The sequence below is a fragment of the Bos grunniens genome, chromosome 3 (genome assembly GCF_055505025.1).
Source record: "Bos grunniens cultivar Pamir isolate PY7600 chromosome 3, Bosgru_T2T1.0, whole genome shotgun sequence".
Taxonomy (NCBI): domain Eukaryota; kingdom Metazoa; phylum Chordata; class Mammalia; order Artiodactyla; family Bovidae; genus Bos; species Bos grunniens.
In genome coordinates, this window is record NC_141167.1 from 36,413,530 (window position 1) to 36,435,509 (window position 21,980).

Below are 21,980 nucleotides of genomic sequence, written 5' to 3' on the forward strand. Positions count from 1 at the left end.
AGCCTGGTGGGCTACAGTCCATAGGATGGCAAAGAGCTGGACACAACTAAGAAAATTAGCATGCACATACTTAATAAATACTTTTTGGCATGCCAATCTTTCCCTTATCACAATTCCATTGGAAGCTAGGACACAATTTCTATGACAGCAAGTATCCTTAAAGTCTTTAAAATAAGAAAAAATACTCTAAATATGGAATCCTTCTGAAAGGTTGCACTTTCCCACAATCATACTTTTCTTGTTCACACCTTATTTGATGCTAATTCTTTAGTATGTGCCTTTACTGAGTTTTTCTAAAGCTTTCAACATACTTTCATTGAAACAAAAGCTATCCTTCTTTTTAAGTATTATTTTATTGTTGTTGTTGCTTAGTTGCTGAGTCATGTCTGACTCTTTTGTGACCCCAAGGATTATACCCTGACAGACTCCTCTGTCCAAGGAATTTCCTAGGCAATAATACTAGAGCAGGTTACCATTTCCTTCTCCAGGGGATCTTCATGGACCAGGGATCAAACCTGGGTCTCCTGCATTACAGGTGGATTCTTTACCACTGATCCAACAGGGAAGCCCCTAACATTTTGTTAGCTTGCGTAATATTTACTTAAATTATATATCTATAGTGAAAACTCTGGGCTTCCCAGGTGGTGCTAGTGGTAAAAACCCACTTCCAGTGCAGGTGATATTTAGAGATGTGGGTTCCATCCCTGGGTTGGGAAGATCCCCCGGAGGAGAGCATGGCAACCCATTACAGTATTCTTGCCTGGAAAATCCCATGGACAAGGAGCCTGGTGGGCTACAGTCCATAGCATCACAAAGAGTCAAACATGACTGAAGCAACTCAGCACACACACACAGTGAGAATTCCAATGGTATGAAGAATTTGGTAACTAACACAAGTGACTCTGCAACACATATGTCAGTGATTGGAGCAGAAGTACAATTGAGTATCAGAGTACTGCCTACTGGCCACAAGTATGCTGTAGAATCCATTACAATGCTTTACTATGGAGAGTGAGAAACGGAAGATTTCCTGCCACATCAGTAAACAAAGGATGTCACAAGTCATCAGTGATTGCAACCACTGCTAATGGTGAGGTGGTAAGCCATGAGGAAACTCAGGAAGGAAAGAATACTTGCCAAGAAAGAATGCTTGCAGCAGTTAGACTGCAGCCACTCCCCATGGTGAACCCTGAGGAAACTCAGGGTATGAAGACACAGGATACTGGCCCCAGATAGGTGAGGTCCCTATGGAAGGAATGATTTCAGCGAGCCAAGACTCTTGCATCTTCTCATACATAGAAAAGCACTAAATTTCGTAACTTGAGATATCTGGTTTTCCTCTAATTAACAATAATCTTTTGACATTCAGACTACCTGCTCTTTGTTGCAAAACTTCTGTATCACCTGACTCCGCCCTACCACCCTCACCTCCTCAAAGCATTTCTCTCAGGGTTACTTGATATGCTTCTTACCAAGCTTGAAGTCCTAAAATTTTCCACTGAATAAAACTTCACTCTCAACTTTCAGGATGTACATATTGTTAAGTCAGGAAGAGGAAGAACAGCATTTAATTGTGCAAGTTGATTAATCTAGCTAAATGGTTGACTGGAAGCGGGCTAAGATAAATAATAACTGAACACTAAATCCACTTTCATATAGCTTTCATATAGTGGGTTTCATAAACTCACTTTCAGAGTTTTCTCTCTAGAAAATGCATCCAAAATTTCAGTCTCCTCCTTAAATTCCTTTAACAGTCCCCATGTAAAGTGAAACTCCATGGACAAAACAGTGAGAGATAAAATTTAGCTTATTCAAGAAAGATACCCTTCAGGTTATCTTTTACTGAGTTTTGAATAGTTTATGTTAAAATAATTACAGGAATAATCAGCATCTAGGTGATGTTTCCTGCTCCAAGGAGCATTTAGTTCTGCCTCTGGCAGTGGCTAGGGGCACTCTCAGTGACAACTTCACTTCAGGTCGTTTATAGTGATTGAGTCTCTAGAGAGCCTGACTATTTCTGGCTCTCTGTCCCAGAGAGTAGAGGCCTTTGAGTTCCCAATTTAATAACTGATTTACTGTGACTCCCCATCCACAGTGGGCCTTGGACCTCACATGCCAACCTCTTAGCTGCTTCTGCCTGAATCTGCAGATGTTCCTGGATGACCAGGGGTTCCACCTGCCAGATTTATTCCTCTGAGTTATGAAACAGGCTACAGATTAACTTTTCCTTTATCAATATCAATGTTTTAATTCACACATATATTTGATTATTGCATGCATGCTCTACCCTGGGTCTGGTGCTAAGTCCTGAGGATACAGAAATGACACAGAACAATGTCTGGATTCAATAAACTGCTAAAGGGCTTTCTGAAGGTGTTTTAATTTCTAAGAACCCGTCATGGTCCAGGGTACAGTCTCCTGTTGTACAGTCTCCTGTCATCCTTAGCCCCTGCTATAATTTACCTTCAGGGGACTGATTATAATTTTACTTTATATATATATATATATATATATATTTTTTTTTTACTATTTGTTAAATATCTATTTCTTTTTTATGTTTTTTTATTTTTTTTTTTACAATATTGTATTGGTTTTGCCATACATCAACATGCATCCACCACGGGTGTACATGTGCTCCCCATCCTGAACCCCCCTCCCACCTCCCTCCCCATACCATCCCTCTGGGTCATCCCAGTGCACCAGCCCCAAGCTTCCTGTATCCTGCATTGAACCTGGACTGGCGACTCGTTCCATATATGATATTATACATGTTTTAATGCCATTCTTCCAAATCATCCCCCCACCCCTCTCCCACAGAGTCCAAAAGACTGTTCTATACATCTGTGTCTCTTTTGCTGTCTCGCATACAGGGTTGTTGTTACCATCTTTCTAAATTCCATATATATGCGTTAGTATACTGTATTGGTGTTTTTCCTTCTGGCTTACTTCACTCTGTATAATAGGCTCCAGTTTCATCCACCTCATTAGAACTGATTCAAATGTATTCTTTTTAATGGCTGAGTAATACTCCATTGTGTATATATACCACAGCTTTCTTATCTATTCATCTGCTGATGGACATCTAGGTTGCTTCCATGTCCTGGCTATTATAAACAGTGCTGCGATGAACATTGGGGTACACGTGTCTCTTTCCCTTCTGGTTTCCTCAGTGGGTATGCCCAGCAGTGGGATTGCTAGGTCATAAGGCAGTTCTATTTCCAATTTTTTAAGGAATCTCCACACTGTTCTCCATAGTGGCTGTACTAGCTTTCATTCCCACCAACAGTGTAAGAGGGTTCCCTTTTCTCCACATTAAATATCTATTTCTATCATTAGACTGCAATGCCATGATGGTCATTACTGTGCCCACTGTGTAATCTGTAAATTATTGCTAAAGATATAAAAAGGAATGAATGAAAGATTAATCACTGGAGGCTGCTGCTGCTGCTGCTAAGCTGCTTCAGTCTTGTCTGACTCTGTGCAACTCCATAGACTGCAGCCTACCCGGCTCTCCTGTCCCTGGGATTCTCCATGCAAGAATACTGGAGTGGGTTGCCATTTCCTTCTTCAATGCATGAAAGTGAAAGGTGAAAGTGAAGTCACTCAGTCATGTCCGACTCCTAGTGATCCCATGGACTGCAGCCTACCAGGCTCCTCTATCCATGGGACCTTCCTGGCAAGAGTACTGGAGTGGGTTGCCATTGCCTTCTCTGCACTACAGGCTAGAGGATCTAATAGGATGTGGTAGGAATAATATTGGAAAGGTAGATGGGGCTATTTGTGAGAAGCTTTGAATGACCTGCTAGGTCATTATGGCTTTAAACCTTAACTAGTGAGGAAGCACAGGAAACTGATAAAACAGCATACACAAAGGCAAGAAGATGTTCAGCCCAGATCTAAGTAGAACAGCAAGTAATCCTATTTGGTTAAAAGAAGATAGCATGGTGTTACCTCAGGTCACTGACTCAAAAAAGAACAAAGGGGATCACCCAGTTTCTTCTTATTACACACTCAACTCCCAGATTTGGAGAACTGTTTTGCATCCTCCTGACTTTAATAAGAAGCTCTTCAAGGGAAGCACAATAGCACTGATTGGGATCAAATCTCTGGGCAGAGTTCCATTTCCTAAACCAAACCTGGGAGGCAGGAGCACTTCAGCAATGAAATATAATGATTGTCAAGGACATTTCAGGATCATTAGAGTAGATATGAATGTTGATTGGCATGATCTTAAATGGGGTTACAGGGAGAGAACCCAGAGGAAGAGCTGGAGCATGTGAATAGAAATCAGTGATTCCCTTGTTTGGCTGACTCTCCCATGGCAGGATTTCAAAGGGTGGCAGGAGATTTGCTCATTCATCCAGCAAATGTTTACTGAACACATACAAAGTGTCGAGGTACTGCCTACACTAGATCCTAGGGATACAAGGTTGAGGGAGTGGCCAGGGCTGCCTAGAAGTTCACAGTCTAGTTGGGGAGAATGGCGAGGATCAGGCATTTAGATAAAGTATGCTAAGTGTTCTGCTCCTAATAAGAACAAAATGTGAGTCCAGAGCAGTGGTCTCTAATGCAGCAGTAGATTCAGGAAAAGTTTCTGGGAGGGAAAAAAAGTCTTAAGTTAGATGTTAACTCTGAGCCCAGGTTAATCTAGTTGGAGGGAAATGTTATTGGTCACAATTTTTAGATGCATGAAAAATAAAAATTAATGCTACAGAAAGTAGTTTACCATTATTGCTTCTCTTCTTCTTCCCCCGCCACTTCCCCCTGCTCCTTCTACTCTTCTTCTTTCAGTTTTGTTGTTGTTGTTCAGTTGCTAAGTCATGTCCAACTCTTTGAAACCCCATGGACTGCAGCATGCCAGGCTTCCCTGTCCTTCACTGTCTCCCAGAGTTTGTTTAAATTCGTGTCCATTGAGTTGATGATGCCATACAACCATCTCGTCCTCTGTCTTCCTCTTTTCTTCATGCCTTTAATCTTTCCCAGCATCAGGGTCTTTTCCAATGAATCAGCTCTTCACATCAGGTGGCCAGAATATTGGACCTTCAGCTTCAGTCCTTCCAGTGAATAGTCAGGCTTGATTACCTTTAGGATTGACTGGTTTGATCTCCTTGCTATGATTATTACTATTATCAACAACAATAGTAATAAGACGTAACATTTTGAGCAGATACCATGAGCCGGGCATTGTTTCAACCATACTGTATGTTATGTTTAATCTTTGCAAGCACTATTTGAAGTAGGCACTACTGTTAGCCAATTTTAGAGATGAAGAAACTGATGTAAAGAAGTTATTTTGCTAGAGTAAGGTTACATAACTAATAACTAAGGTAGAGAGTATTTGGACTCAGTCTCTCTGACCTTGAAGCTTCTACTGTTGCTGTCTCTGTCAGAAAATAAGAGACAATGCCTGTTCCTTCCTACTTGTGTCACAATTCCCTGAGCCAAATTATGTTTGACAGAGCCTAAATCACATGCATATGTCTTAGCTACAGAGAGGGTTGTAATGAACCAACGATATCTCATCCCCTACGCAGTAAAACTATCTGTCCCACAATGATCACAAAGTGGAAGTTTCCCTATACTTAGAAAAGGGTTCTATTGATAGATAAACAATGACAGGGATGAAAATTTTTCCAGGCACAGAAAGACATTTGCAAAGACATAGAAGCAATAAAGAGCAAAGATATTTCAACAAACTGCAGTTAGTTTGCTATGAACAGCACTTAGAATGAAAGTCTGGGGTGAGTATGAGAAGGGATACAGATGCAGCAGCCTTAGATCATCAAAGGCCTCACACTCCATGGTTAAGGTGCTGCATTTTATCTCTAGGGCAATGAAGTAAGGAGTTTTAAGCAAAGGAATGATGCAATCACATTTGCAACTGGAAAGATTTCACTGGATGCAGAGAACGAAGGTAAGGAGAATGCTACCAATATCCAGAGCATGACCATGTAGTTTGTTACGTCTGAAGGGGGATCATTTAAAGTGTGAAGGGGAGTGCACCTATGTGTACTAAAAAAAAGGCATTTACTGTCACCACATTTCAAGTAAACAGAAGGGTAAGAGGAAAAGATTGAAAGAAGAGAAATAAATTATTTGCAGAATAGTTTCACCAAGCAAAGACCTAGACTTTTAAAAACATCTCATTTCCTACTCATAATGGAATGGTTTTAAGTTATCCCATTTGAACGGAAACCAATTCCTTGAGATTAAATTAGTTGTCCAGGATCGCAGTGGTAGGAAACCAAAAACTCAAACCCCAGTCCAGTTCTGCCAGACCTGAAAGCATGACCTCTATCCAATTTTCTTACCCCTTTCTTACCCCACATACAAAGACTACTGTCCATCTGCTATAAACCAGAATGATGATTAAAAACATGTCTTTTGGAGACAGACAAGCCTAGATGTGAAGACTGGTTATGCCACCACATACACATGGACTATACCAAGAAGCCAAAAAAGTCTTTTAATCTAAGTCTGTTCCTTCTTCTGTAAAATAGGAACACTAATATTATGTACTTCAAGGTTTGTGGTTAGAATTAAACAGAGTATACAAAGTGCTTGAGTACACAAAGTATTCAATATATGACAGCTTTCATATTACTAATACTTGATATATTCAGTTCAGTTGCTCAGTCATCTCCTACTCTTTGCAGCCCCATGGACTGCAGCATGCCAGGCCTCCCTGTCCATCGCCAACTCCCAGAGTTTACTCAAACTCACGTCCATTGTGTTGGTGATGCCATGCAACCATCTCATTCTCTATCGTCCCCTTCTCCTCCTGCTTTCAATCTTTCCTAGCATCAGGGTCTTTTCCAATGAGTCAGTTCTTCACATCAGGTGGCCAAAATATTGGAGTCTCAGCTTCAGCATCAGTCCTTCCAATGAATATCCAGGACTGATATATTAGCTGGAACAAAATAAAGGATCAGTGACTATAAAAATAAGAGGCTGTTTCTTTAACTGAAGCTGAGACTATTTTAGTTTGGCTTATTATTGAGAATTAGAGCAAGACCAAGTCAACTGGTAGAAGGATCTTTGGGCCCAGTAAGGTATGGGATCCAACATCTATTGGATCATTGAAAAAGCAAGAGTGATCCAGGAAAACATCTACTTCTGCTTTATTGACTACACCAAAGCCTTCGACTGTGTGGATCACAACAAACTATGGAAAATTCTTAATGAGATAGGAATACCAGACCATCTTTTCTGCATCATGAGAAATCTATATGCAGGTAGAGAAGCAACAGTTAGAAACAGACATGGAACAGCAGACTGGTTCCAAATTGGGAAAGATGTCAAGGCTATATATTGTCACCCTGCTCATTTAACTTATATGCAGAGTACATTATGCAAAATGCCTTGCTGGATGAAGCACAAACTGGAATCAAGATTGTGAGGAGAAACATCAATAGCCTCAGATACACAGATGACACCATCTTTATGGCAGAAAGTGAAGAAGAATTAGAGTGTCTCTTAAGGAAAGTAAAAGAGTTGGCTTAAAACTCAACATTCAAAAAACTAAGATCATGGCATCTGGTCCCATCACTTCATGCCAAACAGATGGGGAAACAATGGAAACAGTGAGAGACTTTATTTTGGGGGACCCCAAAATCACTGCAGATGTTGACTGCAGCCATGAAATTAAAAGATGTTTGCTCCTTAGAAGAAAAGCTATGACCAACCTAGATAGCATATTCAAAAGCAGAGACATTACTTTGCCAACAAAGGTCCATCTTGTCAAAGGTATGGTTTTTCCAGTAGTCATGTATGGATGTGAGAGCTGCACCATAAAGAAAGCTGAGCACTGAAGAATCGATGCTTTTGAACTGTGGTGTTGGAAAAGAGCCTTGAGTCCTTTGGACTGCAAAGAGATCCAACCAGTACATCCTAAAGGAAATCAGTCCTGAATATTCATTGGAAGGCCTGATGCTGAAGCTGAAACTCTGATACTTTGGCCACCTGATGTGAATTGACCCATTGGAAAAGACCCAGAAGCTGGGAAAGATTGAGGGCAGGAGAAGAAGGGGACAACAGAGGATGAGGTGGTTGGATGGCATTACCAACTCGATGGACATGAGTTTGAGCAAGCTCTAGGAGTTGGTGATGGACAGGGAATCCTGGTGTGCTGGAGCCCAAGGGGTCATGAAGAGTCAGACACGAATGAACAACTGAACTGAACTGAAGGTATAGGAGGGTCAACCTGAGGAGAAGCAAGGGGAAATGATGTGGAGGCTCATACACACTGCTTTATCCACAGAACACTTGGCCAATCAGTTCAGTTCAGTTTAGTCACTCAGTTGTGTCCAACTCTTTGAGACCCCATGCAGCACACCAGGCCTCCCTGTCTATCACCAACTCCCAGAGTTCACCCAAACTCATCTACATTGTGTCGGTGATGCCATCCAGCCATCTCATCCTCTGTTGTCCCCTTCTCCTCCTGCCCCCAATCCGTCCCAGAATCAGAGTCTTTTCCAGTGAGTCAGCTCTTCACATGAGGTGGCCAAAGTATTGGAGTTTCAGCTTCAACATCGGTCCTTCCAAAGAACACCCAGGACTGATCTCCTTTAGAATGGACTGGTTGGATCTCCTTGCAGTCCAAGGGACTTTCAAGAGCTAGTGCACTGGGACGACCCAGAGGGATGGTATGGGGAGGGAGGAGGGAGGAGGGTTTAGGATGGGGAACACATGTATACCTGTGGCAGATTCATTTTGATATTTGGCAAAACTAATACAATTATGTAAAGTTTAAAAATAAAATAAAATTTAAAAAAAAAAAAGAAAAACTTTACAATAAAGAAGTTGAATCTGAAAAAAAAAAAAAAATAAAGAGTCTTCAACACCACAGGTCAAAAGCATCAATTCTTCAGCACTCAGCTTTCTTCACAGTCCAACTCTCGCATCCATACATGACCACTGGAAAAACCATAGCCTTGACTAGACAGACCTTTGTTGGCAAAGTAATGTCTCTGCTTTTGAATATGCTATCTAGGTTGATCATAACTTTCCTTCCAATGAGTAAGTGTCTTTTAACTTCATGGCTGAAGTCACCATCTGCAGTGATTTTAGAGCCCAAAAAAATAAAGTCTGAGACTGTTTCCACTGTTTCCCCATCTATTTCCCATGAAGTGATGGGACCAGATGCCATGATCTTCGTTTTCTGAAAGTTGAGCTTTAAGCCAACTTTTTCACTGTCCTCTTTCACTTTCATCAAGAGGCTTTTGAGTTCCTCTTCGCTTTCTGCCATAAGGGTGGTGTCATCTGCATATCTGAAGTTATTGATATTTCTCCTGGCAATCTTGATTCCAGCGTGTGCTTCTTCCAGCCCAGTGTTTCTCATGATGTACTCTGCATATAACTTGGCCAATAGATCACGTCTAAAGAGTTAAGCTGATTTCCAGGGCTTTCAAAGAAAGTTGAAAATTGAATTCGAAAAGAATAAAGAGGTATTACAATAAAAGGATGAGAGAAATGGATGCAAAAGTTGAAATTCTTTTAGCCCAAGAGAGAAAGTACCAATATAAAAATCTACTTTCCACTTATTGTTTATGGGAAGCTGACTTGTAGAGTACTTTCAAAACAGACTGTTAAGTTAGATTCTGCTTGTTCTATTTTCTTACTTGTTGTGGGTCTATACCCATTCATTGATCATTTTATGAGAAACTTATGTGTCAGGTAGAAGTTTTGCATTCCGGAGCACAAAAAGATGAATCAGAAATAGGGCTTACACTCATGTAACATACCAATCTAGTGATAGACATTAAATGTGCTTAGGGGAAGTCGCTCGGTCATGTCTGACTCTTCGCGACCCCATGGACTACAGCCTACCAGGCTCCTCCATCCATGGGATTTTCCAGGCAAAAGTACTGGAGTGGGTTGCCATTGCTTAGAGTATGCTAAATTCGATGCAAAAAGGGCTAAATGCCATAAAGGAAGACCAGGTAAAGCATTAAACATTTTTAAAAGTAAAAGAGACTTAAGGGGAATCATGAAAAACTTTTTGGCAGCACTGGTCTTTGGGGTGGGTAGATGGTTAAAATAAACCAACGCTGTGACCAAAGACTTTGAGAAGAAGTAAGGAGTATATGTGTATCACTCTTGTTCTTAGATGTCTGTTCAAAAAAAGGCCTTTGACTTTTTATAATCAAAATAAAAGAGGCAACCACCTTTCCTGACCTTTACCTTGGGTTGGCTGTCGAGATGTTACAAGCACATTTGTCAGCAATGGCTTGGAGCCCCTTTTCTCTCTGTTAAACCCTTAAAGAGACATGGAAGACAGATTAGATCATTAGCAAACCACACACCATCAAAAGCTGTTTTCAGAAGTTTTTAACCTATTCAAGATACTACTTCTAGCTCGTGAATAGTATATTAAGGAGACTGACATAGCTCTGCTAGCAAATGGTCCACAAGGCTAAACAATGAAGTTTATATATTTAAGTAATTTTTACTAAAACTCTTAAAATTCAAAAAATGACTTATTAGCATTTTGATGGTATTGACAAAAATACTAGCTCTTTCAATTATTTTACAGTTGTCAGTTTCATTGTGTTTTTTTTTTTTTTTAACTTGCAGAGCAGTCCTAAAGATTAGGAAGGCAAAGACTGTTATTATTCTTATTTTAATGGATGAAGAAATTGAAGTCCAGAGAGTTTAGTGATTTTCCAGAAATCACACAGTGAATATGGACACAAATAGGGCATGGCTTTCAATTTTTGAATCCCATATCACCAAGCCTGTGTGGAATATAGATAGGACCATAATCTGAGGTATTGCACTATTACCTACATCAGCTGTTCACTGTATTAGTTAAAAAAAAAAAAAAAAAATAAGAAAGTCCAAGGTTTAGAAAAAAATTGAGAATAGGAAATAATCTTAGTGTTTCTTCTTCTTCCCTCTCTTCCCTAAGCAAGATGGATTCCAGGATTGGGGGTTTTGAAGGGAGTTCTCCTGGCTATGCATTATCATTTATCCATTCCTTAATGGTGAGTCTTATGGGCTCTGGGTAAAAGACCTTATACCCTTCAGTGAGATGTAACTTGATGGCTAGTTTTCTTCAAATAACTAGGAATAAACATGTACGCACATTAATAAGTTTGGTTTGCTTCGAGTTTTTATTTATTTAAGAAGATGCGGAGAAAAATTTTCAGTTGCTGCAGATCCCATCCTCCAGGTGGATGGAATATTGTTCGAGAACTGGGAGGCCATTCCAGTGACCAGCCTCTGCTACACTGGAAGTAAATGCCCAGTGTCCCTATCTGATGTCTGCCATTATGTGAATCACCCATTCTTCTCTTGCTGCTACCGACACATTCCTGGCTAGTCTTTTTGTTTACTCACACTTTCATATTTATGTCTCTGTCACCTCAAACTTCCAATAACTCCTATCTGCATTATGGCTTCTCCCCTCACAACCAACTGCTATTTCTCTCTATGTGCTATATTCAAGTTCACTGAAGTTAGCTCCAAGTGGTTCATTTGGTGATTAAAATATCTGTAGGATGGATTTATAATGCCAGGCCCTTGACTGCCCTTGAGCCAGTTACCTAGAAGATCGGCTCTGTCCGCTGCACCAACCTACTAAGATCACTTGGGAGACTATACTATGAGGAAGCAGTGCTTCATAAACTCTTCTGCAATAAAATTAAAAATAAGGTAGAGAATATCTGACTTATGAATCATATATTTACATGGAGTCTAGAAGAAAATCAGCCAGGAGAGTAAAATAGTGTGGAAATCCCAACACCTTGAAGAATAGAGTATTCAACTTCAGTTTGGGCCTAATCCACCATAGAACTGCCAAAGGAATCATAAGAGAATATAATGTAACTGAGAAATGAGAAGGCTCAATCACTTTCATAATAAGACAAAGGCAGTGGTTTGGTCAGAGTAGAGAAAATGATGCATTAAGTATGCAGTCTTTATATAGTCTGGGATAGTGAGAAGAACAAAGGCATCGGAAACAGATAGACATGGTTTATACCTGTCTGGGTAGGCTCCTATTTAGGCAACCTTGGGTAAACTTTAACTTATATACCTTAGCATTGAGAATATAATACTTAATCTGCATGTCAATTTCAAGGATAAATAGAACATATGTAAATTGTTCAGCATATAGTAAACATTCAGGAAATGATAGATCATCTATCTCTCCTGCTCAATAATGAAGGAAAATCTCATTATTAACACTCTCATCACTCATACTTGGTAAGTACTTGATAAAGATGGAACCTCTTTGGTATTTCTATTTATTGGTTTATGTATACATTTATTATTTTGAATAATTTATACAGAGAGTTTTTCAAGTGGGCATATGTGTGAACACAGAGGAGTCTCCAGAGCCCCTTGGGGACAATAAAAATGTATAGGGAAAAACAATTTCTGAAATCACCTTTAATCTAATTTTTAAAATGAAGTATATTATATTCTCAATCCAAAAATATTATTTGCACATTATGAAAATATATTGAAAAAATGGAATTGAAAAGTGAAAGAAGAGAATTAATCAGAGTTTCACTCCTCAAAGGAAATATCTGTTATCAATGATATATATATTCCATTATAGTTTTCTACTCTTTGAGCATACTTTGGTTTGTTTTTCTTGGTAGTTATCTAATTGAATATACAGTTCCTTCTGCTGATTATTTGCCTTAAAATTATACCACATTTTCCATGTCATTTAAGCTCTTCACATTGAATCATGTCTGTGTAATGGGCTTCCCTAATGGCTCGATTGTAAAGTATCCACCTACCAATGCAGGAGATGTGGGTTCCATCCCTGGTCTAGGAAGATCCCCTGGAGAAGGAAATGGCAACCACTCCAGTATTCTTGCCTGGAGAGAGCCATGGACAGAGGAGTCTGATGTGCTACAGTCCACAGGGTCACAAAGAGGCAGACCCGACTTAGCAGCTGAACAACAGCAACAAGTAAATCAGTAAGTGGATGTGTGTTGATTGACTCAACCTTTCTCCATAGCCAAAGAGCAATGGTTTTTCTTTTTTGTTGTTTTATTTTGTTTTGGCTGCTTTAACTAATGCTATAGTAAAAATGATTTGTGTAAACTATGTCTGTACCTTTATTTCAGGAAAAGGGATTGTAGAATAAATGTCTTCTGGGGACTAAAAGTATGCATTTCATCATATCTATGATAACATTTCATATTCTAATTTTTGCTCATTTCCTAGTTCATAAGCCTCCTTTTAGGGGGTCTGGGGTTCTAGGCAGTTTCAGTAATTCTGCTTTCCTGAACCTTCTACCCATTGCCCTTTCCACCAAATGAGATCACACAGAAAGAAAAAATATCTGCTTCTACCTCCTTATGACAGCCCGTGAGATATCTGAGGACAGTTCTCACGTCCTGAGACTTCTTTTTAGCAACAAAAGAAATGTTTACACTGTGACTATTTTTCAGGAAAATACAAGTTTATAACAAGTGATTCTAAACTTTTTGCAGCAAAGTTTTAAGTTTAAGCATTGAGATTCCCAGAAAAAATAGTTTTAATGTCCAATACCATTGCCTATCGGAGAAGGCAACGGCACCCCACTCCAGTACTCTTGCCTGGAAAATCCCATGGACGGAGGAGCCTGGTAGGCTGCAGTCCTTGGTGTCTCTAAGAGTCACCAGGGGATGACTGAGTGACTTCATTTTCACTTTTCACTTCCATGCATTGGAGAAGGAAATGGCAACCCACTCAAGTATTCTTGCCTGGAGAATCCCAGGGGCAGAGGAGCCTAGTGGTCGCACAGAGTCGGACACAACTGAAGTGACTTAGCAGTAGCAGCAGCAACCATTGCCTATATCCTAGTTCCTCAATGGAATGGAGAGCACTGTGTTTCCTCCTGAGGCAGAGAACTGAATCCAGAGACTGAGCAATAACACTAACCATAACAATCATAATGATGATAATAGTTAACATTTCACTGCTTCCTATGTGCATTGTTCTAAGGGCTTACAGATAATCTCCCAGTAATCCTTAAATAATGCTATGAAGTTTACATACAGAGCTCTCTTACACAGAGCTGAATCCACTTGTTTTAAATGTGAATAAAGAGAGCAAAATGGAGAAGAAAATTCATTCATTAAGCCCAGATAGGTTATCCTATGTATTCATTTGCTATTGCTGCTGTTTTGAATTCTAACTTAGTATGGAAAGTAGTGTAAATTCATTATCTTACAGTTCTGTAGGTCAGACTCCAGCACTGGTCTCAGTGGGGTAAAAAATCAAGATATCAACATGACTATATTTCATTCTGGAGACTCTAGGGGAGACCGTTTCCTTGCATTTTTCAGCTTCTGGAGGCCACCGGTATTCCTTAGCTCATGCCCCGCCCCTGCCCCCCGCCTTTCTCTGTCTTCAAAATAAGCAAAAGTGGGTTTCATACTTCTAACTTTGCATCTCTCTGACATTCTTTCCATTGTCACATCTTTCTGTTTCTCTCTGACCACAATTAGAAAATATTCTCTACTTTTAAGGACTCATGAGATTAGATCAGGACAACTGGCCAACCCAGGAAAATCTTCTCATCTTAAGGTCTCTAAAACTAATCACACCTGCCAAGTCCCTTTTGCCATGTAAGTTTCCCATCATTAGAGCATGAACATCTTTAGGTGCCATCACTCTGCATGAAAGTGAAAGTGAAAGTCGCTCAATCGTGTCCAGCTCTTTGCAACTCTATGGATATACAGTCTGTGGAATTCTTCAGGCCAGAATACTGGGGGGGGGGGGGGGGTGGGTAGCCTTTCCCTTCTCCAGGGGATCTTCCCAACCCAGGGATCGAACCCAGGTCTCCTGTATTGCAGACAGATTCTTTACCAGCTGAGCCACAAGGGAAGCCCCATCACTGTCCATAGGACAACCTAAATATGTGATTTCATTTATTCTTCCTGGGAAACCCCCAAGGCAAGTGTATTCATTATCAACTATTGTATAACAAATTACCCCAGAAGTAAGTGACATAAAATGATATTTATGACTTCACAGTTTCTCACAGAATCATGAATCTGGCTGAAGCTCAGCTATAGTCTCTCATAAAACTGTAATCAAGGTATCCATTTAGGCTTCAGTCTCATCTGAAGGGTCAACTGGGATTAGATTTGCTTTCAGATTTATGACATGTTTACTGGCAGGATTCACATCCTCATAGGCTGTTGACTAGGAGCCCCAGTTCCACTCAGCTGTTAGCCAGAGGCTGTCTCAGTTCCTGTCTATGTGGGTTTTTCCATATGACAACTTTCTTTTTCAAAGTGAGAAAGCAGAGAGAGTGAAAGTGTCAGCAAAATAGAAGTCATAATCTTGTACAACATAACTTCAGAAGTGATGGCATGCCATAACTTTTGCTATATTCTACTAGCTTAAAGGAAGTGACTAGATCAATATATCCAGCCCACACACAAAGAGAGGACCACAAAGAATGACTACATGAGGAAGGGATCATGGGAGCCATTTCAGAAGCAGCCTACCACAGTGTTTGTATCAGTTAGCTATTACCACCTAGCAAGTCACCACAAAGCTCAGTGACTTGAAGTGAAAATTATTCACTCTTGGTTACCTGCCTATGAGTTAATGGGGCACATCCGATTCAAGCTACAGGTTCTGCTGACCTTGAATCCTTGCTGCAGATTCAGTGTAAGTATGCTTCATTGGAGCCCAGACAGAGGAGGCTGCAAAATCCCAGGGAAGTTTCTTTTTTTGGCAATAACATAAAAGCAAGAAGGTAAAAGAACTATGGGGCTACTTTTAAGTTCATCACACTGTATCTGTTCCTCCTCCATATCCCATTGCCCAAAGCAAGTCATATAAATAAGCCGAAAATAAAAGGACAAGAAAATATGTATCTCACTAGATTTTCCTCTAGTAGGAGTGACTGCACAAGGTAAAAAAAGTCAAGGATGCAGGAAGAAGTGAAGAATTAAGGCCAATAATTCCACCAATAATTCCACCCTCCATTGCATCATTACTCACATTTCACAGATAAGGAAATCGTGGTACAGAGAAGCTAGCTGACTTGCCCAAAGTTACATAACTCAAATTCAGATTTGTCTGACTTCAAAACTCATTCTACCTTGCTTTATACCACAAGGCCTCAAGATATATTCCCTGAATTAGTTTTTTTTTTTCCCCCAAATAAATGAGTTTATAAATTGACATTTAAGAAATCCTTTGGCAAATGGTAGTTAGAAATTCCATTTTGTTCTTCTGTCTCCTGTTCCACTTCATCAGCCTAAATTTGTAACATGGGCAGAAGCATGGAGATAAAATCAGCTCTGAAAATGAGAAAATGGATTTTCTTGCCATGCTTTTGCATTACAAATGGTCCCAGTCCACAGCAATCGTGGCTGCACCTGGACCACTGCGCAGGCCGCCATGAATAATCCATGTTCCTCCCACACGCCTCCCTGCAGCACTGACTCAGCAACTCCTCTCCTACTTCTGTGAGGCAACAGCAACGTAGAGGTCAGGCGAAGTGTAAGAATGCAACCACACTGTGAACATCTGGTTGAACCTTGAAGGCAGACAAGGGACTTAAAAATCTGATTAGGATTTAAGCAGACTGCCACGCTTCCCTTCTTAGAATACTCCATTCCCTTCAAGATTAAATCTAGGCTCCTTTATGTCACACATACAGAAGCTTTCATGATTTCACCATTGCCTATCTGAAGAGATTCTCATCCTCTCATTCTCTGACTTTCAACTTGACTGCCTTGGCCACTTCTCTCACCTTCAAAAATGTCAGATATACCTATTTGGATTTTGCCGAAAGGAAACATAATCTGTAGTCCTTTGCTCTGTTGGTCCCTTTTCCTAGAAAATTATTCCTTCCCTTTGTCACTGACCTAAATTGAATTCCTTCTTTGAGAAGTAGTTCAGGGGTCACCTTTTGCAGAAAATCTTTCCTGACTTTACCCTCACCCTGGCACCCAGCTTACTTGGGGCTTCTTGTCTAAGAAACATTTCGTACTTCCAACTATAGACCCTATCAATTTAGATTAGAATCACCTCTTTACTTGTCAGTTCCACAAACATTTAGCTCTTTAAGACTTGATTCTAAATTCACATTATTTTATGTACAGTGTCCAGCAATCATTAAATATTTGCAGAAGAAAAGATTGGGAAGAGAAGGGAAAGAAAGGAAGAAGGGAAGATAGGGGAGAGGAGGAGAGGGAAGGTAGAAAGAAAGCAGGGAGGAAGAGGGAGAAGGAAGAGAAGAGGAGGCAATTGAAAAGGGAAGGAAAAAAGATGCAGGAGAAAAACTATGATCCTATATGAGAAGGTATTTTGTAATAGCATATAGTTGTGTGACTCTAAGGAGCTCTGTTCATTTTCACCAGGAAAATGCTGAAGTGCTTGGCTGGCTATTCCTGGGCAAGACTGTTTCCTTAAATTCTTCTACTCTGGCAGTTCCAACCCACTAACATTCTTTGTAAACTCAAGCGAGGAAACTTTTTAAAGAGTAAAGTCTTTTAGCCAGTTCCTCAAACTGCTCTAGTGTGATCAATAACCAATCCAGATGACAAATTAATGTTAAATACAGTTTGAAGAATGGCAAGAAAAAAACGTAGTAGGAGAGGATTAGTGGAGAGTTTTCCCCCAGAATTGTGGCCTCATAGGATGTTTAAGGACCCTGCTGAGATTCCGCAGGAGTGCTGGGAAGATGGACTGTGGGTTAGATTGGAGATGATGAGTAATCTGGCAGGTGGGAGGGCACTCTGCAAATGGAGTTCTCAATTCTGCTGTAGAAATTGGACTCTTGAATCAACCCAAACAAGAGTTTCCAGGTAATAGTTCCAAATGCCAACTGCGCTATTTTTGCTTGTGCACCATCACTGGCTGAGCGTGATTGCTTGATGGTCTTAAAGCTGCCTTCATACTCTAAGAATTGCACTTTGTGAATTGCACCTGAGGTATTACCATACCTGATAAGGCTCTTAATTGATGTTTTAGTATAACGTCTTGGAAAACACATCCCTGGAAAGATTAGTTAGAAGATAAATCAAATATGTTCTAGGCTAATTCTTTGCAGTCATGGGATAACTGCTTCTCCCTATGACTCTTCCTCCCCCTAAACTCAATCTTACAGTATTTAGGCTTGAAAATTTTTCAAAGCCTCTAGAAGCTTTGCTCTTCTAGTAAAAGATCCTTATGTCTTTTTACTGTGAAATTGCCACAGCATACAGCCAAAGAGAGGAGGTGTGGCTGTCATGATCTAGGGTTGCCAAGCTCCTGACCCTTTCCCTGACATTAAAATGGTGTTTGGATTTGAGTAGCAACAGAAACTCACTTAGAGCAACTTATATAAGCTGAAACTAATAGCTTATTTTCACTGGACTGTGGTAAGAATCTAATGAAATCTGACGGACAAAAAAACAAAGCAAAAGCTAAACTAGCCTGCGTGATTGGAGAATTATGGATTAAAATTATAATTGAGGGCTAGAACTAGTTGAATTAGAGTAGACAAGGCGTATTATTCTGTTCTGGTTTCCATAAAAAAATACCAAATATTGGTGGCTTAAATAACAAAAATGTATTTTCTCACAGTTCAGGAGACTGAAAGTCCAAGATTAATTCCTTGCTGGGCTTCTTTCAGATGAACATTCTCTTTCTGGTTTTTAGATCACCTCTTTGGTCTCACATGGTCTTTTCTCTAAGCATGGACAGACCAGATGGAGAGAAAGCTCTGGAGTGTCTCTTCCCTTTCTTATAAGGATGCTGCTGCTGTTGCTAAGTCGCTTCAGTCATGTCCAACTCTGTGCGACCCCATAGACAGCAGCCCACCAGGATCCCCCGTCCCTGGGATTCTCCAGGCAAGAACACTGGAGTGGGTTGCCATTTCCTTCTCCAATGCATGAAAGTGAAAAGTGAGAGTGAAGTCGCTCAGTCGTTTTTGACTCTTAGCGACCCCATGGACTGCAGCCCACCAGGCTCCTCCATCCATGGGATTTTCCAGGCAAGAGTACTGGAGTGGGGTGCCATTGCCTTCTCCATTATAAGGACACCGGTCCTATCAAATGTGGGTCCCTCCCATATGACCTCATTTAATGCTCATCATCACCTCACAGGCACTATCTCCAAATTCAGTCACATTGAGGGATAGGGCTTCAAGGTATGACTTTGGTGGTGAGGAGCAGACATAAGCATTCAGTCCATAGCACACAGGTTTTACCTAAGGACTTTTCTTCCACAGGTGTATTCTTTTACTGTTCATGGAAATCAGACATGGCTTTAGAGTCCACTTAATATATTTTAGCCTGGTTTAAAACTTTTGAAAGAAGTTTTCTCTACTGCTCCTGCAGGACTAACACCTGCCTTCTCTTTGCATCTGCTAGAACTTTCCTCTCCAATAGCACTTAGCTCATTATCACTTCTCTGTTTCCCTTAGGAAAAGTAGATGTTTCTCTGGGTCAAAACACCACTTCTTTTCAATTTTACATAACCAGACTATTGAGGATTCTCAATATGGTGTGGTAAAAACGTGCATATGTTTTAGCTTTTTTGTCATTAATACTTTCAACCCAATTTTGACAGATCACCCTTTCTGATTTCCTTACAGATATCTTGGGCAGATTTATTTCTAGTTATTTTTCATAACTGAGAGCACAGTTTAAAATTTTAATCTCAAGATTGATTGGAAACCCATCTCTTTCCTTTTCTCCAACTAAGCTTTGGGCTCTGACCCTTGCTTATCAGTGTTAGAGTCAGAGGTAGGCTGGGTTATGAGATTCATGCAGGCAATGACATAGATCCAAGCAGGACATAGAATGCTCAACTCTGGAGAGCTGGATTCATACAATATACCATAGGACCTTCTCCTTGTGTTGTCCAGTACACAATCTGCACAACCATAGAAGAAGCCCTGAATACACAGTCTTCTACCCCCTTGTCTAGGTCCAGTTATCCCAGAATTTGATATGGACTGAAAGAAGACTAGGAGAATCAGGGGTCATCTTATAAAACATGTCATATTATCAGTAAAGGGAAGTCATCTTTGACCTTGCCCTGATTTTGTTCGGTTCATCATCTCCTGGTGATTTTCACAAATAACAATAACAACTCTAACAAATAATAACTGTAATTATAATGATGTACTACCTAACGCTTCTTGAGTATTCATTACCATACTACATAAATTCTAAAATACATTCTTTCATATTCCAAAATTTCTGAAATAGCAATGTAATTTACAATTGATGATGCATCATAGTTTAATTGTCAGAATTCTTCCTTCTTTGTGGTACATAAAGGAATACAGAATGTACAAGACAGTTCTAAGCACTTGTCTTAATTCATCTGATACAATAATACTGTGAGATTAGCTATGATTATCATAGCTATGATTATTATCATTCTATTTTACTGGCATGAACTCTGTGATGATGAGATTAAGAAAGCTACCCACAGTCCCACCTACTAAGGATTTAGAGTTGTTGTTGTGTTTAGAGAATGAATACCCCACATTGGATGCTGGACCTACACAGCTGTGTGACCTTAAGAGATACATTCTCACAACATCTGAGCCTCAGTTTTCATTTCTGTAAAGAAGAGATAATAATGAATACTTCCCCAAAAGTACTATCATTAGGATCACAATACCAATACAATGAGTGCATTCTGTCCTCTTCTTTCTTTGCCCTTTCCAGTTCAGCACTATTGATAATATCCTCAGTAAAACTCTCAGCTCTCTTCTTTCCTTTTGTATTTCCTATCTTACTTACTTTCATCACAGTTGCTGAGTCACCCACACCAAAATCTTGGATGTGACCTTTGAGTCAGCCTTCCCATTTATCCACCATTTCCAATTACTACTAAGTCCTCTGTACACTTAGCCTTCTATTGGGCTGCAACTCACAGGCTTGACTGCCTTGTGGTTGCCTGGCCTTGAGACTGAAGAGCCTGGAGACAGCAGCAGTGACATCAGTGGTTTATGGGACAGGGGGATCTTACATACTTGAAGAAAAGTCCTGGAGCAACACCCCACTGTGTGCAGCAGACAGCATGAAGGACGTGCCAGCAGTCTTTGCTCCTTGGGGGAGACGAAGCCTACAATTTATAGGAGGATTTGACATCAGGTGGGCTTCCCAGTTGCCAGAGACTAATTAAGTCCTATAATTAAGAGGATTGGATAGTCATGTGAGTGAAGCAGGGCCTGGTGAAGCAACTGATGTACAGAGAGAGAGAGAGAGAGAGAGAGAGAGAATAGCCATCTTGAAGAGCCTGACCATATACTTTTAAAATATTTTATATTTCCACTAACTCTAGCCTAGTTTAGGCCACCATTACCCCTTAGATTATTATAATATCTTATCAGCAAATAACTCATATCTCTGCTTTTGGCCCTAAGTCCCTCCAATCTATTTTCTATACTAATGTCATAAATCTGCCCATGTCATTCTGTCACTGAAAATGTTTCATGGCCACCTACTAACATTCAGCAGGCCACCTGCTGAATGCTTGCTACCTGCCTAACAACAAATCTGTTAGGTAGGTATTGTTATTATTCCTATCATGCAAATGAGAAAGTTGAAGCACAGAAAGGGTAACAACTTAGCAAGTTACCAATATTTGAAATGATTTTGTCTTTCTCAAGAGAATTATACATCCCTGTATACAATATTTTCCCTACTTGACCACCTTTATTTAAATTTTAGTAAAACTTACGTTTCAATAGTGCTAAACTGCTTTCCTGAACATTTAATGCTCTATCTTGACTCAGTCTTTGTTCATGCTATTTCTGTGACTGAAATTCACTTTCCAGGCCAGTCATCTTCCTTTTCCTAGTTAACTCCTCTAATCCCACAAGAGGATTAATTCTTCCTGCTTAGTGTTCTAATATCCCCATTAAATACATTTGTCATTGTATTTGCTATGATATATAGATGATTGATAATAGATACATAGACATATATGTACATTTATGTACCCCTCTCTCAGCCAACATAGATTAATGATAATGATCATATAATAATACTAATAAGACTATTCTG

At 40.0% G+C, this 21,980-nt stretch overlaps 1 long non-coding RNA gene across 2 annotated transcripts in view; it reads right to left on the reverse strand.

Annotated features, from left to right (window-relative positions):
• LOC147375476 (uncharacterized) overlaps nucleotides 1–21,063 on the reverse strand; it is a 53,848-nt gene extending 32,785 nt beyond the window's left edge. Inside the window, exons 1-3 of one of the 2 annotated variants that reach the window (XR_015160138.1) lie at nucleotides 20,945–21,063; nucleotides 10,183–10,257; nucleotides 6,724–6,910 (exon numbers count right to left, since the gene is read on the reverse strand). This is a non-coding gene — a long non-coding RNA (uncharacterized LOC147375476). Of the gene's footprint in view, nucleotides 1–6,165; nucleotides 6,911–10,182; nucleotides 10,258–20,944 lie in introns of those variants that run through there. The other variant, XR_015160137.1, reaches the window with a different exon arrangement.
• Between the last annotated feature and the right edge of the window lie 917 nt (nucleotides 21,064–21,980).